The sequence below is a fragment of the Euleptes europaea genome, chromosome 15 (genome assembly GCF_029931775.1).
Source record: "Euleptes europaea isolate rEulEur1 chromosome 15, rEulEur1.hap1, whole genome shotgun sequence".
Taxonomy (NCBI): domain Eukaryota; kingdom Metazoa; phylum Chordata; class Lepidosauria; order Squamata; family Sphaerodactylidae; genus Euleptes; species Euleptes europaea.
In genome coordinates, this window is record NC_079326.1 from 29,415,542 (window position 1) to 29,431,448 (window position 15,907).

The 15,907-nt window shown below is 43.1% G+C and overlaps 1 protein-coding gene across 3 annotated transcripts in view; it reads left to right on the forward strand.

The window, feature by feature from the left end:
• GALNT13 (polypeptide N-acetylgalactosaminyltransferase 13) overlaps nt 1–15,907 on the forward strand; it is a 214,198-nt gene that overhangs the window by 69,287 nt on the left and 129,004 nt on the right. The gene's annotated exons all lie outside the window — the stretch shown is intronic.

The following is a 15,907-nucleotide window of genomic DNA, read 5'->3' on the forward strand; positions in this document are numbered from 1 at the left end:
TGACTAATCTATAGGTTTGTATCTCTCATCACAGTACTGCCTTCCTTTGCAAATTAATTGTCCTTTATAAATATAAATGCTTTGCAAAATGGCTTCTCATATAGGAGAAGAGATGAGAAATGCAACACATACCATTCTGTCTTATTTACAATTTATGTTGATGCCTCCTAATGAGGGGAGAAGAATTTGGGATTGAACGGTCTGTGTTCAAGCTCGTGACTCAACAATCTGTATGTTTTCTTCCTTCTCTAGGATAGTTGCCAACTTGACAACAATTACAGAATTCCTCCACAGAAAACATTTAAATGCCAAAAGCAGTAATGGTGTATGAAGGCAGCTAGTTCATTGTCTAGTGTAGGTAGATACATAACTGGTTTTGTGAGGTTAGGTGAAAGGAGAAGAGATACATTGGGAACCAAATACCAACTGAGAATCTGAGTAGGGACTTCAGAAATGAAATGGCTGAGTACTGCGTGCTTGGGATCACTTAGCAAACAAGTGCTAGGCGGCCAGATTTTTTTATGTGCCTGGAAATACAGAGCCAGATATTGGGTTCAAGGGTTAAGCTGCTCAGAAACATACAGGCATGGCCTAGACTTAGGTTAAGAATGCCGGGTGCTAAGAAAAAAAGAGAGGAAGAAGCAGAGGAGGAGGAGGAAGAGGAAGAAGAAAAGTTGGTTTTTATATGCCGACTTTCTCTACTGCTTAAGGAAGAATCAAACCGGCTTACAATCACCTTCCCTTCCCCTCCCCACAACAGACACCCTGTGTGGTCGGTGGGGCTGAGAGATCTCTAAGAGAACTGTGACTAGCCCAAGGTCACCCAGCTGTCTTCATGTGTAGGAGTGGGGAAACCAAACCAGTTCACCAGATTAGCGTCCACTGCTCATGAGGAGGAGTGGGGAATCAAACCCTGTTCTCCAGATTAAAGTCCACTGCTTCAAACCACCGCTCTTAACCACTGTACCACACTGGCTCTCTCTTAGAATGCTGGAAGTGACAAAGTCATGCAGGAATCTTGTTGAAGTTGTAACAGGCAAGCAACTGAGAGACAATCTCTTGGTGGGAAAACAAAGATCTGAAAATGGTAGTGAAGATGCTTGTTGGATAGCCATTCCTTGATTTGGTCTGTTTTTGCTCCCTTGCTTTGCTTTCAGTAGTTGACTGGAACAGTTAATTGAAGCCTTTGGAGCCTGTGTAATCCATATGTAAATTGCAGGAGTAAATAGGCATGCATAGGATTGACAGGGTTCAGAAACTTTTCTAAAATGCTTGTTTTTGTGGTTGTAATATTCTGGTTTGATGTACTTTGGAAAAAAAATGAAAATATCTTCGTTTTTAGGTTACCTGACCCTACTGTTCCTTTAGCTGTCCTGTTTCTTTCCTCCACCTCTGTTCCATCTGTCCGGGCACAGAATGTGTCACTCCAATGATATGTACAGTTCTTTGCACACTCTAGCCCAGTGGTTCCCAAACTTTTCAGGCCACCGCCCCCTTGGTTCCACAAACTCAACCCCAGCACCCCCTACCCTATCCTATAAAAAACATTATTCAACATAGGGGTTTGCATGACTCACTAAAGAAGATAATAGCAATCAAATTTCAAAACAGTAACAATTGATTGCATGTCTATTCAAAATCAAATTAAAACTTTTTAGATGAAATTTATTCAAAAAAACTGATGAACTTGATCCAGTGGTACCAGCTCTTCAAAGTTGGAAAAAAAAATTCTGATAGTTTCCACCAAATTTGCCAGCATGGTGCCATGGCTTGATCTATTGTAAATTAGTGAACAACACAGTTGAAGGGGCCCACCTCTAGCACCCCCCTGCTGCCCCCTTGCCTGTTAGTGCCCCCCTAGGTAATCACACCCCCCCTAGGGTGTGGTACCGCCCACTTTGGGAACCACTGCTCTAGCCATTAAGAAGTATTGGTACCTCCATGGGAGTTCTGTCTCAGCAGAAAGAGGTCACTTGTTTCATTAGCAGAACTTGAAGAAACATTCCTTCTCAAGTGATACATGTGAAGAATGGTTTTGAGGTATGACTGCCATACACACACACAGAACATTTTAAAATTAGTTTTCAGGTAGTTATCAACCACTTCATGTAACGTCATGTGTCACAATGCATTCTAAAGCATTTCACAAACCAGGTTGACATGCATTGTTCATGATGGGTGTGGCTACATCATCTTCAAGATAGTACAGCTGCGAAGCCCTGTGAGCAAACAGATTGGCCAGCAGAGTCACCCGTTGCAGTAGCAGGACCAGTGGGACAGAACAGCTCCCTATTTACTTACTGGGGAGGCAAGTGCCTTGATCTTGGTGCCTCTCCTCCTTGCTGCTTTAAATTTTACTGTCTGATTTTATAGCACGAGGCTTCATCACTGGGGAAGAAGGAGAAGATTGGGAGAAAAAAACTGTGAGTGGTTGCCTAGTAACCACCTAAATGTCCCCTGTTGCTTTCTGGTGACAAAAGGAAGCAGTAGGTGGCATATAGGTAGCAGCCTAGCAACTATTCATGTTGTTTCCCCCTCCCACCCATGATTAAGATTCCTGAGTTCACCCGCCACAATGCCTGCTGTAAAAGATAGGCTGACACCTAGCAGTGTGGAATGGGGGGAGGGTTACTGTAGTTAGTGTGCCAGCTGGAAGGCTTGGTTGAGGTATATTTGACTTGAATGCCACTACTTCTCAAGTGTAACATTGGAACACGGTTTCCATGCCTTGTTACCATCTCCAGTTACCATCCGTGTGCAAATGTGGATTAATTGGGATTAGTTGCCTGTCCTGAACCAGGATTTTAACCAGAGTGTAACCAGGTCTTAGAATCCAGGTTTGTGCACATCCCGGCTTATTGTCTGCTGAAGGTAATATCAGAATGCAATCTATGGAGTGGCTGGAGTTTTGGGTTTAGATATGACCAATTTAGATGCAAGTTCCCTACCGAGCTCACCAGCAGGTTCTGGGTCTCACTTCCCTCATGGGCTTATTGTAAGGGCAAACTGCCTCTCTGAGTTAGAGGTGTCGATTGGGATAGAAATGTAATAAGTCTTGCATATCAGATTGGGTACTCCAACGAAACACCATGTTTGTGTCTTTTGAAAATCATGTGTTACTGGGGCACCTGTCTATCATTGACTAGGGTTCTCATGAATAGATCCCACCTTCCCTGGCTGAGAGGTCTCATATGGCTTGACATCTTGCGGGGTCTTCCATCTTATTTACGCAGTGTGCAGTAAATGAGATGGTGCAGAGAAATGGAGAAGGATGTAACTGGTATCATGATGCCACTCAGCTCTGCAGGGGTCTGTGTATGCCTGTTCTTGAGAAATGCACCTCTCTTGTGCAATTATTGCTGTTTTGTATACTGAGGAATAGAGTCTACACCTGTCTTTCTCTCTTTCCTGCCATCCCCATATTCAGCTCCATACAATGGGAACTTATCATAGCAGACAATCTGGTTCAGTGTTGTTGTTGTTTTTTACTTTCAATTTTATTTCTGCCTGTTGGTAACTGAAATTTGAAACGTAATAGAATCACACACAATATAAATATTCTGTTCTTCTGTCTTACATTGCTTGTGCTGTACCAAGCTGCTATTTGCCTTAGTTCATTGCTCAAATTGCAAGGGTACTTCATGCAAAGCACTAAACCTTGCTGTCTGTCAGTTTTAGTATCTAGGAATACCTTCTGCTTTTCCAGCCTCCATTCACTGGTTGCTAGATGCTTACTCACATGCTGAAAGCAGACAGTTTTCAGCAAATGGAGAATTAACAGCACAGCCTGGTGACAAATGAAGTAATCTTCTGAGTATATTTTTCCAAGGTGCACATCAAAGACATTTGAGTTTGTAAAGAACTTAATTTGGCCATCTGAGGAAGATCAGACTTCCCAAAGAACTGTTGATAATGGTAATTTATGCATGGGAATTTTACCTGAGGTTTGTTGCTTGCTGGACCCACGCTTTCTTGTTGGGGATCTATGCACCAGCAGTCTCCAGGCTCAAATCAAGTCCCTGCCCCTTTAAATGCTGCTTTGTAAATGGCTTACTTGTAGTGCTTACTGTGAGAGAAAAGTCCCCCTCCCTTGGAAACCCAATTGCCACATAAAAAAAGCATTTTAACAACAACAACATAAAAAACAGAGCAATCTGAAAGGATGGGGGGAGGGAGAAATTGAAGCCTCGGTTTTAAAAAGATTTTCTTCTGCTCAAGACAAGCTCTGAGGAAGCAGGAAGCACGAAGTATTTCAATCCCTGCCTCTGGTCATGCTGCTTTGTAATTGGCTGTGAGCAAGACTAAGCTTGTGTGCCCCGCACTTTGGTCATGCATGGGGATTTCACCTGGGCTTTGCTCCGGGAAGATGGAAGAGTCAGGTTAACAGAGTAATGGGAAGACCCGGACATTGCGAGGGCTGGCAATGAGGTCATCTCTAATGGATGGAAAACTCATGCATAACTCCAAGGAACAACTGAGATAGACCGGGGCAAATGTGAGTGAAAATACTCATGCATAAATGACTAATGAAAGACAACCTGTCTCTGGTGGACAAACAGGCACCTAGGCTGTGGCAGTGCTATGGTGCTCCATATGTTGTTCTGTTTTTTTTAAAAAAAATCTTCTTTTTCTCTCTCTTTCTTTCTTATACCACAGTTCCTGTTTGCATATACATGTATAATAATATTACTCCCTGAAGATATGACCATCAATCATTGAAAAATCTTGATGATGTAGCAGTTGAAAATTCAGTAATTTTGAGCACTTTTTGCTTTCCTCTCAGTTTTTATCCCTTAGCATTTTTCTTAAATCTACAAGAATGAGGAAGCATCAAGACAATACCAAGAAGAGGGCAGAAAGATACAGAAATTCAGCAGTTCTGTGTCTCTGCTAATGTCTAGCTCTGTCTTAAAGTCATGAGAATTAAATGTATTTTTTTTTCATTCCTTTCATGATGTTGAAGTCTGTCCTTGAGTAGCTAGTCACACCTGCTTTAGATGGACTCTTTCTTTTTCAGAGTGCTGAAGAGGTATTTAGCGATTATGATGCACAGCTTTTTAAAAATATATATTTTATTTAATTTTTCAGGGTACAGAAAAGAAAAGGAATAGGGAAAGAGGGGAGAGATGCATAGCTTTAAGTGCATTAGTGTGGAAAATAACATTATATAAAATGTGTCATGTTACATAGGGCATAAAGGTAAAGGTCCCCTGTGCAAGCACCGGGTCATTCCTGACGCATGGGGTGACGTCACATCCCGACGTTTTCTAGGCAGACTTTGTTTATGGGGTGGTTTGGCAGTGCCTTCCCCAGTCATCTTCCCTTTACCCTCAGCAAGCTGGGTACTCATTTTACCGACCTCGGAAGGATGGAAGGCGGAGTCAACCTTGAGCCGGCTACCTGAAACCAACTTCCGTCGGGATCGAACTCAGGTCGTGAGCAGAGCTTGGACTGCTGTACTGCAGCTTACCACTCTGCGCCACAGGGCTCTCTGCATAGGGCATACCTATACTGTATTGCCATGGAACTGGCTCCATTGAGAGCTGCTGTAGTGTAATGGCTAGGAGTATGAGCTGTGAGCCAGGTAGTCATTGGAATAAATCTTGCTATATGTGGTATCCCATTGGATGGTCATGAGCGGGATTGCCCACTATCAGCACCAGTATTGTTTGTTTCTCAGCAGCCAAGACAGCAGGAAGCTGTGGAACAGAGTTTGGTTTCCTTTGGAGATAGAGAGCAAGCATGCAGACAATGTAGACTTATGTATTTGTGTTAGCTGGAAGAAAGTAAACGCCTAAACATTGCCAGTGCAATGCACTAGCTATAATCTTCAATCTTGCTTTAGATTCTCAAAGAGCAAAATCACCACAAGGACACTTAAGTTTTAAGCAACACTTCTGAATAACTCTGTTCTGTCCAATTCTCTCTGCAAAGTTCTTCTATTCCATTCTGCCCCCCCCCCCCGGTAAATCCTGGAAAGCATTACTTTCAGACCTCAGCCTGTATTTAAATCTCCCAAATCATTTGCTCCCATTAAGTATCAGCTATTATCTTTGACTTTTAGCTAACAGCCAGCTTCCCAAAAAGCAGTTGCTCAGCAATTGTAACAATACTATCTTCTCTCTCAACCAGCCTGCCACCCACATGCTTCCATCTGCAATATGGGGGATAATAATACTGATGTACCTTTCAGGATTACAGAGGCCATGCAAGTAAAACCTTGTAAAAGAAATTCTTTAAATACATTAGGAGTAGGAAAGTAGCTAGGGAAGCAGTTGGACCATTGGATGACAATTGGGAGTAAAGGAACAATAAGGGAGGATAAAGCGATTGCTGAGAAACTAAATGAATTCTTCTCATATGTCTTCATTGTTGAAGATACAGGGCAGATTGCTTCTCCTGAGCAGAGGTTTTGGGGAGGGGAGAATGAGGAACTGGGGCAAATAGTGATAACAAGGCAGGAAGTCCTAGAACATCTAGACAAAGGGCAAACTACAAGTCAAGGGACCAGAGGGTATTCATCCTAGAGTTCTACAAGAACTCAAATGGGAAATTGCTGGACTTCTAACAATGATACATATATCATGTCCCTTAGATCAGCCTCTGTGCCAGAGGACTGGAGAATGACCAGTGTAACACCCATTTATAAAAAGGTTCCGGGGGGACCCAGGAAATTACAGGCCAGTTAGTTTAACAAGCTCTGTTCCAGGTAAATTGATGGGAAGTATTAAAGACAGAATTATCAAGCATATAGAAAGGCAAGGCCTGCTGAGCAAAACCCGACATGGCTTCTGTAAAGGTAGGTCCTGTCTCAATGTTTTTTTTAAACTGTCAATAAGCATGTGGACAGGAATGAGCCTGTGGATATTGTGTATTTGGATTTCCAAAAGGCTTTTGACAGCAGAGTCCCCCACCAAAGACTGCTAAGCAAACTTCATAGTCATGGGATAAGAGGACAAATCCTCTTATGGATGGAGAGCTGGCTGAAAAATAGGAAGCAGAGAGTAGGAATCAATGGTCAGTTCTCAGAATGGAGGGATGTGAGCAGTGGAGTCCCTCAGAGATCTGTGTTGTGAAACTCCCTGACCCAGGATGTGGTGATGGGTGTCAACTTGGAAGGCTTTAAGAGGGGAGTGGACATGTTCATGTAGGAGAGGGCTATTCATGGCTACTAGTAAAAATGGATACTAATCATGATGCACACCTATTCTCTCCAGGATCAGAGGAGTATGCCTATTATATTAGGTGCTGTGGGACACAGGCAGGATAATGCTGCTGCAATTGTCTTGTTTGTGGACTTCCTAGAGGCCCCTGGTTGCCCCCCTGTGTGAACAGACTGCTGGACTTGATCTGCCATGGTCTGATCCAGCATGGCCTTTCTTATGTTCTTAAATACTATGCATTGTTTCCAGCCTAGCTATGGTATTCTGATAGATGTTTATGGCCATGATCAATGACTTGTGCCAGACTGTATTATTATTTTGGGGCTGTTTCCAATTACTGGAGGCCATTAAAATCCATGTGTTAGATGTGTCAGTGTACCTCCTGTAAAGCATCTTATTTTTTTAAATGGTTGTATGAGAAAAGGAGGGCTTTTATTTTATTTCCTCTGAGTTTTTTAGGCTCCCCATGTTCACTGAGGAGGTTGATTGTGGTCCCCGTTGTCAGCAGCCTTGTTTGCAACGGAGTCCACCTTGTGAGCCAAGTAGAACTCGGTTTTCAGACTTAATAGTGCAATCCAGGCATGAAATTGCTTCCTTCTTGTAGTTCGGTTCTTTTCTTTTGCCTGGGCAGTCACAGCTTAGAAACTTGATAGTTACAGAGGCTACAGCTGTTGGTTGCTACTTGGATCAAAGTTAAATGGTTATATGTGATGCCTTCCCTTACTCCCCATGTTAACTTGGGTCACAAAGGACATTGATTATCAAGGGGAACGAGTGGTCAGCTAATCAGCGAGGACTGAAGCTGGGGGCCTTCTGCCTGCAAAGCACGTGCATGCTGCATCCCCTCCCCATCTTCCTTTTGAGATGAGAGTTTTGGGGGCTCAGTCTGAAATGGAGAGAAAAAGAGCTTAATATACAGCTTCCATAGTGTAGCCCCATTTTAAAACAGAAGATAGAGTGGTTTTTTAGAAGGTTGTCATTGAAAGAAAAAGAAGAGTTGGTTTTTATATGCCGACTTTCTCCACCACTTAAGGCAGAATCAAACCAGCTTACAATCACCTTCTCTTCCCCTCCCCACAACAGACACCCTGTGAGGTAGGTGGAGCTGAGAGAGTGTGACTGGTTCAAGGTCACCCAGCTGCTTCATGTGTAGGAGTGGGGAAACAAATCCAGTTCACCAGATTAGCCTGTGTCGCTCATGTAGAGGAGTGGGGAATCAAACCCGGTTCTCCAGATCAGAGTCCACCGCTCTAAACCACTGCTCTTAACCACTACACCGTGCTGGTTCTCAGTGAGTGGTACAGAAGAAAAATCCCACTAGCTTTCAGAATAAGACAGCAGTTGTTCTGAAGTGATTTTGAAGATCACTTTGGACCTGCTATAAGCATTCTGTGGCAAACACTGAGCCAGATACTGTGGCTACCACTTCTTCCACTTTAAACTGGGAGAGTGTGAGGTTTACAGGGTATGACTGGCATATGGGATGTGTACTTAATCTCCACCCCACCCCCCAGCTAAGGTTTATGCCAATTATATATGGTAAGATTGATGCTGCTATCTTACAAAGATTGAATGCCCTTTTACTGCTTATCTTTTTGTATTTAATGACCATTTTTACTGGTTTTAATTGAAAAAGATTGGAAACCACCTTGGGAGCTTGTGTGCACATTGGGAAAACACTTTTGGGGGAAAAGGGTAAAAATACTTTCAATAAATCAATAAGCCCTGTTCCTGAAAGAGAGGGTTCCATTACGAGTTTGAATGCGGCGATAGAGAATGTTTTTTTAATGTGTGATCTTGCCATTATACCATTATTACCTTTTAAAGTATATTTAGCAATAAAACTAAATTGTTGAAATGGTAACTACTTGTTAAATATATGTATGTGATGCATTTTTATCCTGTCCTGAAAGGAGGTGCTTGTGTGATGCTCCCCATTTTATCTTTTGGTAGTCCTGAGAGCTAGGTAGGCTACGAGTACCTGGCTCAGGGTTTCTGAACTTCATGACTGGACAGTGACTTGAACCATGTGTCTACCCATTTCAGGCAACACTGGCTTCCATGAAATTGTTGCTACCAGAAAGGCTAATTTCCAAGTATCTTCCCCCCGCCTCAATCAATTTTTTTCTCTTTCTTTCTTTCTGACCCCCACATCAGTTCAGAGTTATAGTGCAAGGGCACTAGAGAAAGGACTTGTCTCTCTTTTTGGCACAGGTCACCATATAAATGTAATGTGTACTAATTGCACTATATAAATAATTTAAAACACTGAAATATCTGAATATGCAGCAGTCAGTTCTGTACCCAGTGTTATTTTTCATCTTCTGAATGAATGTAGGCAAACCATCTGTAGGGTTGTACATGTAATGCTGGTTCCTGGATCCATCCTATCTGAGATCAGCTGAACATACTGGATGCTTTAGATGCACTATACAAGATAATGGGACACTAAGGCCGTTTTTGCATGGTCAATTTTGGTGCTCGCTCAAAGCTCTTTTTTAAAATGCGACTTTAAAATGCCTTTTTTACGGTCCCTACCCAAAAGGGGAAGTTCCACTCCTCCCACTCGCCTCCTCCTTTGTTCCTGTTTGCATAGCTATTAACATATGCATAGCTAACATGCCTCTGTTGTTTTGCATTGTTCCTTGAGGGCGATTCTCCGCAGCAAACACCAAAGGTCGCGTTAAATGGGCTCTTTACTAACACGAAGCAGGTATGCGCCTGCTTCGCATTCACTTCCGGAATGACGGTTCAGCATGCAAAATTAAAAAAATTCAGCCTGGAACGCGCTGCTAATTACCATGAAAAAAGAGACTAAGTATTTGTATAAAACAGTCTAGGGAAATTTCTGTCTAAAATTTTAGAACATTAGTGTCCCAGGTATTTCTACAACTTGTCATTAGTAGTTGAACATGCCTAGAGTTCTATTCTGTTTGGAATTTTAAAATGGCATTCATTTCCCCGTTGAGCTATCTTCCTGCATTTCATTTTTCTAGTGGAACATAAGGCAATACAAAAGTGAATTGTTAACTACTTTGTTTATAAGCATTATCAATTATGTCAACACAAGGTGTTCTAGTTAGCTAATGATCCCCCAACTGTCAGGTTATATGGCTCTGCGGCAGCAAAGCAAGCATAACATATGGTCAGGTCATTTGGAAGGGTGGCTGAATGGGAGACCTTGCAAATGCATTTTTAAAGGAGATTTGTAATTTGAATTAGTAACTGGTCAATTAATTGTTTGATACAATGGGGTGGGGTGGCACAGATGAAAGCATAGAAATTGAAAAAAGGCCAAGAACACATGAACACTTGAAGCTGCCTTATACTGAATCAGACCCTCAGTACATCAAAGTCAGTATCGTCTACTCTCTGACCAGCAGCGGCTCTCCAGGGTCTCAGGAAGAGTTCTTTCACATCACCTACTTGCCTAGCCCTTTAACTGGAGATGCCGGGGATTGAACCAGGGACCTTCTGCATGCCAAGCAGAGGCTCTACCCCTGAGCCACAGCCCCTCCCCGTAAAAGAAAAAGAGAGCCAGAGTGGTCAAAAGAGTAAATATGGGGCAGCTTGGTCTCCGTTACTCTGAACTCTGTGGTTTGCTTTGGGCAAGTCTGTGTGTCTCATGGCTTTAGATTCATTTTGTATTTTTTGCAGTCAGGTAGCGATGTCCAAGTATGCAGCAAGCTTCAGCTATGAAAAGTGCATCCACTTCAAAACCCATTCCCCATTTCCCATTCAACCTAAAAGTAGTAGACAAACTAGGAAAGTTCCTCAATTGCTGGGAGCAAGCAGGTTTCTTTCATAGAAGACAATGAATGTGAGTTTTATTCTGCGCCTGAACATTGAGCAGGATTGGACCCATTGTCTGCCTACAGACAATGCCTACAGACAATGCATAGTGTGTGTTTTTCAGAGGTGAGGAAAACACTGTAACTGATGTATTTATAGTACATTATTTCACAAAATTAGTTATTAGACAGTAAGTACAATGGATAAGAACTCTGAATGGAGGCATATGTCCAGATGTTAAAGCATCAGTATTCCTCCCTTTTAAGATTGGAAATCTCACTTGTCATGGTTTTTTCTTTATTGCAGCTTTTGCTCTCTTGACAGAAATCCAATTTAGGGGAGGAAGCTCTGATACCAGAACATCTGTCACAGGCTTTCTGAAGCACAGCACTGAAGGCTTAGATCTATTAGTAAATTCTGAGCACCAGAACAAAATAAATAAAAACACCTTAAATGTCGGTAGCAAATAAAGTATATAGCAACAAACTCCTCCTCTTAGAATAGTACAGTAATGCACCCCTTAGCTCATCGCTCTTAACCTAGCGTCTGAACATGATTAGAATATTAAAAACATCCATGATCAAGCCATTAGTATGCAAAAAGAAATGAGAATCAAGTGGAATTTCATTAAATCTTTTCTAATAAAGCAAGGTGTATAATCTTGGTAAAACCTGTTGGTACACAGTGGTATGCAGGAGGAAGAGGTTAAAGAGGGCAGATTTTAACAAGGAGGGCACCCTACGAGTCATATGTCAGTTCCAGTGTCTTCGCATTATTTCACTGTGAACCAGTAATGGAACATGAGGAAGGGCTATGGCAAGATAAGGAAGGCTATAAAAACAGCAGTATGCTTGGCTTTCAGTAGCACCAGTTCAGTTCTGTTAAGCTCTGCTCACGACCTGAGTTCGATCCCAACAGAAGTCGGTTTCAGGTCGTCGGCTCAAGGTTGACTCAGCCTTCCAAACTTCCGAGGTCGGTAAAATGAGTACCCAGCTTGCTGGGGATAAAGGGAAGATGACTGGGGAAGGCACTGGCAAACCACCCCGCAAACAAAGTCTGCCTAGTAAACGTCGGGATGTGACGTCACCCCATGGGTCAGGAATGACCTGGTGCTTGCACAGGGGACCTTTACCTTTTTTTACAGCGACCATGCGTAAATGACCGGAGAGTTTTGTCCCGTGTATTCATAATTGCAGCCTGCTTACCTCATACAAACTGATAAGTTTCATTCAGTTCTTTGCTACACAGTAAACAGGCTTCCACCAGTAAGTCGGGGAGGAAAATTGGTTGCTTGCTCTTAAAGAGAATTGAGAATTTTGAAGAACAGAGTGAGGGCATTTTAGCTAGTATCCAATGGCATGTTATAGGAAGGGGCATGGAGTTTTCTTGAAGTACCCTTCACTCCTGTGGGTCCCTCTGACCTCTGGAAAGATTATTCCTAGGGTCTCATGAAGGAATACCCTCATGAATCAGGGGGCTTCAGTTTAGAGGGGGAAAGGGGGAGAAGTTGTCTCCTCTCTCTTCTGTCAGCTGAGCTGTGAACACACAAGAGGCAGAAGGGCATTTTCACCCTCTTCTTTTCACTGCAGTCTCCTGACCTTTGAAGATATACTTGCAACCCCAAGAATTATCTTTCCAGGGGTTGGAAGGGACCACAAGAACAGAGAGGAATGCAGGCAAATTGGCATTCCAGTGACATAGGGTTGCCAAGTCCCCCCTGTGGTGGGGGAGAGGATTGCCAGATTTATGTTGGGAAATTCCTGGAGATTTGGGGGTGGAGCCTGGGGAGGACAGGGAACTCAGCAGGGTACAATGCCGTGGAGTCCTCCCGCCAAAGCATCCATTTTTTCCACAGGAGCTGATCTCTGTAGTGTGGAGATGAGCTGTAATTCTGGGGGGTCCCCAGGTATCACCTGGAGGTTGGCACCCCTACAGTGACACCTAGTTGATTATGAGCCAATGTATCCAGAATAATTGCAGCCTATTCTTACACACTTTCACTCAGAAATCTGACAGTCTTGGTTCAGTGGTGCTTGTTTTCTGAGTATCATAGATTATTACCTTGAGTTCAAAGCCTGATCCTAGTTTGGGGGAGGCCTGGGCAACGTCACATCTGTTCACATTACCTGTACACCATCTCTTCCAGTGCATGTACCACTTCCCAACATCCCACTTGTCTGCCTGCAGTTTATGAATCGGCTAAAATGAACTACGTGGTTGATCTTCCATTCCCTTCTTGTCTAGTGAACTGTTAGGAAAACTGGAACACTGGAGAAAGCACACAGAAGTTTAGTTAAGTAACCACCTTGCTGGTGGTTATGATTTTTCCTATTTTTCTTATTAAAAAAAAAGCTTGCAAGCATCTCATACATTTTGACTTAACAGAATGATCTTTATCAGTTTCTGTATTTGTGAGACCAGGGTCTGTTCGTTATTTGATTAGATCGATGTGGTTGGGAAAAGCGTGGAAAAAATCTGTAAATTATCCACTTCAGTTACTTTAGAGATTCAGGGGAAGATTAGGCTCTAAAAATGCTTTAAAAAAACACACACCTTGAAATACTCCTTCATCTGTAAAATTTTCCCTACTCTGGCACCAAGCTTTTTGAGCTTTTAAGTAAATGAAATTGTTGCATGGAGGAACTTCAGAAAAATTAATGCAGTATTTAGAGTTCAAAATCCCCAAGGATAGTTTGATATTCAAGCCCATATTCAGGGTATGCCATTGTTATGAATAGTGACAGCCAAAGGTGTGAGTGAAGTGTGTTTGTTCTTTGCAAACTGCAAGCCTATTTATACTGCATAATAGAACACGAGAGAGCCATTTTCATGACACGTTTCCCCATCTATCATCCGTTAGATATAAGGATTGATTGGCTATGGAGTATTTTGGTTCAGCAAAACTCAACCAGGCAATGGCGATGGAATTGGTTTCAAGTGCTACCTCGCTAAGTGCTACAAAAATGGTAAATTATGTCATGTTTATCTTTCATCAGCACAAATTATTGCTTGAAATTCAAATGGTTGTAGTAATGTATGGAATGTTATTGTTATAAAAATGTTGAAATTTTATCGCCGCTGGAAAACTGCTGCAGTCTTCTGTTATGTAATAATTATGATTAATTCTTGTCTCAGATGCCTGCTTGAAATATAGGACTCTTCTAGATATTTTCACAAGAAACGTACAATGGTACTCATGGGATTGCATACAGATACAAAGGGCTGTGGTAATTGACAAAAATGAAGCCTTTGAATTTTTAAACTGACAAGCATTTTGAGCCACTTGGCACTGTATAGATTGGAACTCCTATTGTCTCCAAACATGTTTGGGTAGCTGGGTTGTAAAGCAGTGGATGTGAGTCTACCACATGAGCACAGGGACTTTTCAGCCAGTCTCTTCCACTAGCAGCCCCCAAGACTTCTGAAAAGGCACTCCCAGATGAATGCAGCCATGACTCACCATGGCTGCTCGTCGCAGTCCAGCTGGGCGGTGGCTCCACTGGAAAGGGGCTTTGCAAGGGGCTCTCACCCCTGCCGCATGGCCGGGCATTCCTGCCCACCCCGTCCAGTCTTGCAGCCTATTGTTGCACTGGGGGTGGGTGAAGGAACAAGCTGGTATCGGGGGTCAATGATGCAGGCATCGCTACACTCCCTTCGCCTATTTAAAGGTGCATCTCCAGCCACCAGCCTGTTTGGTGCCTGGCGGCAACAAGTCCTGCCCACCCTCCCTCTGTTTATGTTTGTTCTTGTCTTTCTTTTCATCACAGCTTAGGCGGTTTTTGGCATTGGGACAGATCCAATTTGGGGAAGATGTGCCTGCATACCTGCCTTCCCTGGTTGGGGACCCCCATAAGGGGTCTTGGGATGGAGTACATCATCAGTGCCCAGCTCAGGGGCTGTTTGTAGCTCCACTCCCAGGTGGCGTAGGTTCCACTCAGAGATTTATGCCCTAGTGATGCCACCTAGAGGCCACTACGGTTGCTACTCCAACAGGTGGGGAGCACTGTCCACTATCAACCTATCAGATAACATGGTGTCATCTGACGATTCCTATGCCTCGCCAATGCTCCATCTGTTGTAATCAATAAAGCTGTGGCCTGTTGTTTTCCCAATAAATCATTGTGTTTTTATTGACTTGTCTTTCCCTGTGGATCCGCTTTGCCATGGGGCCACAATATATATGCAGTTTAAACGCATGCAGATGACAGCTCTTGCTTTTCCAGTTTATAAAGGTAAAGGTAGTCTCCCTTGCAAGCACCATGTCATTACTGACCCATTGGATGACATCAGATCTAGTATAAATGCTTAAATGGTATAGGAAGGAGAGATAAAATCTTTAAAAGAAACAGTCTAATCTCAGGGTAACTGTTAATATTATTAAATATAAGCAGGAGACCCTCAAGGACTTGCTGGGCTATCCCATTTCCCCCTGTATCCCCTCCCTCACTATTTCCTCTTTCCCTTCCCTGGCAGCCCCCATTGCCTCTCCCCTTTTGCTGCTTTTTTCCCTCTTCCCATCTGCCAGCCAACTACCTTTATATATCCACTGGTCTTCAGCTTTTCCTCCTTCTCTCCCCTGGCAGCTTCTTCCGTGGGAAAGTCAGGTGCAGCTTCATGGTGGCCCCCAGACCAGCCAGGTGTGAATAGTGAGTCTCTGGTAGTTACTGCCTGGACCTTTGGTAGTCTCTGGTAGTTACTGTCTTTGGAGTTGTCCTTCATCAGGGGATATGACAGGGTAGGAGGAAGGGACCCGTTCCAGGGCAGTTTTGGCCTCCAGATCTACCCCTCCCCCCATTTCTAAGCAGACTTTCCACCCGAATAGAGTGGCAAACATTAAAATATTAAAAGAAGTAAAAATAATGATGCAATCTCCCATGGATTGAGATTTATTTTGAGGAGCCTGTATTAAAACACGTTTTCATATCTACCACCCATTTCTGTGGTTTAACCTT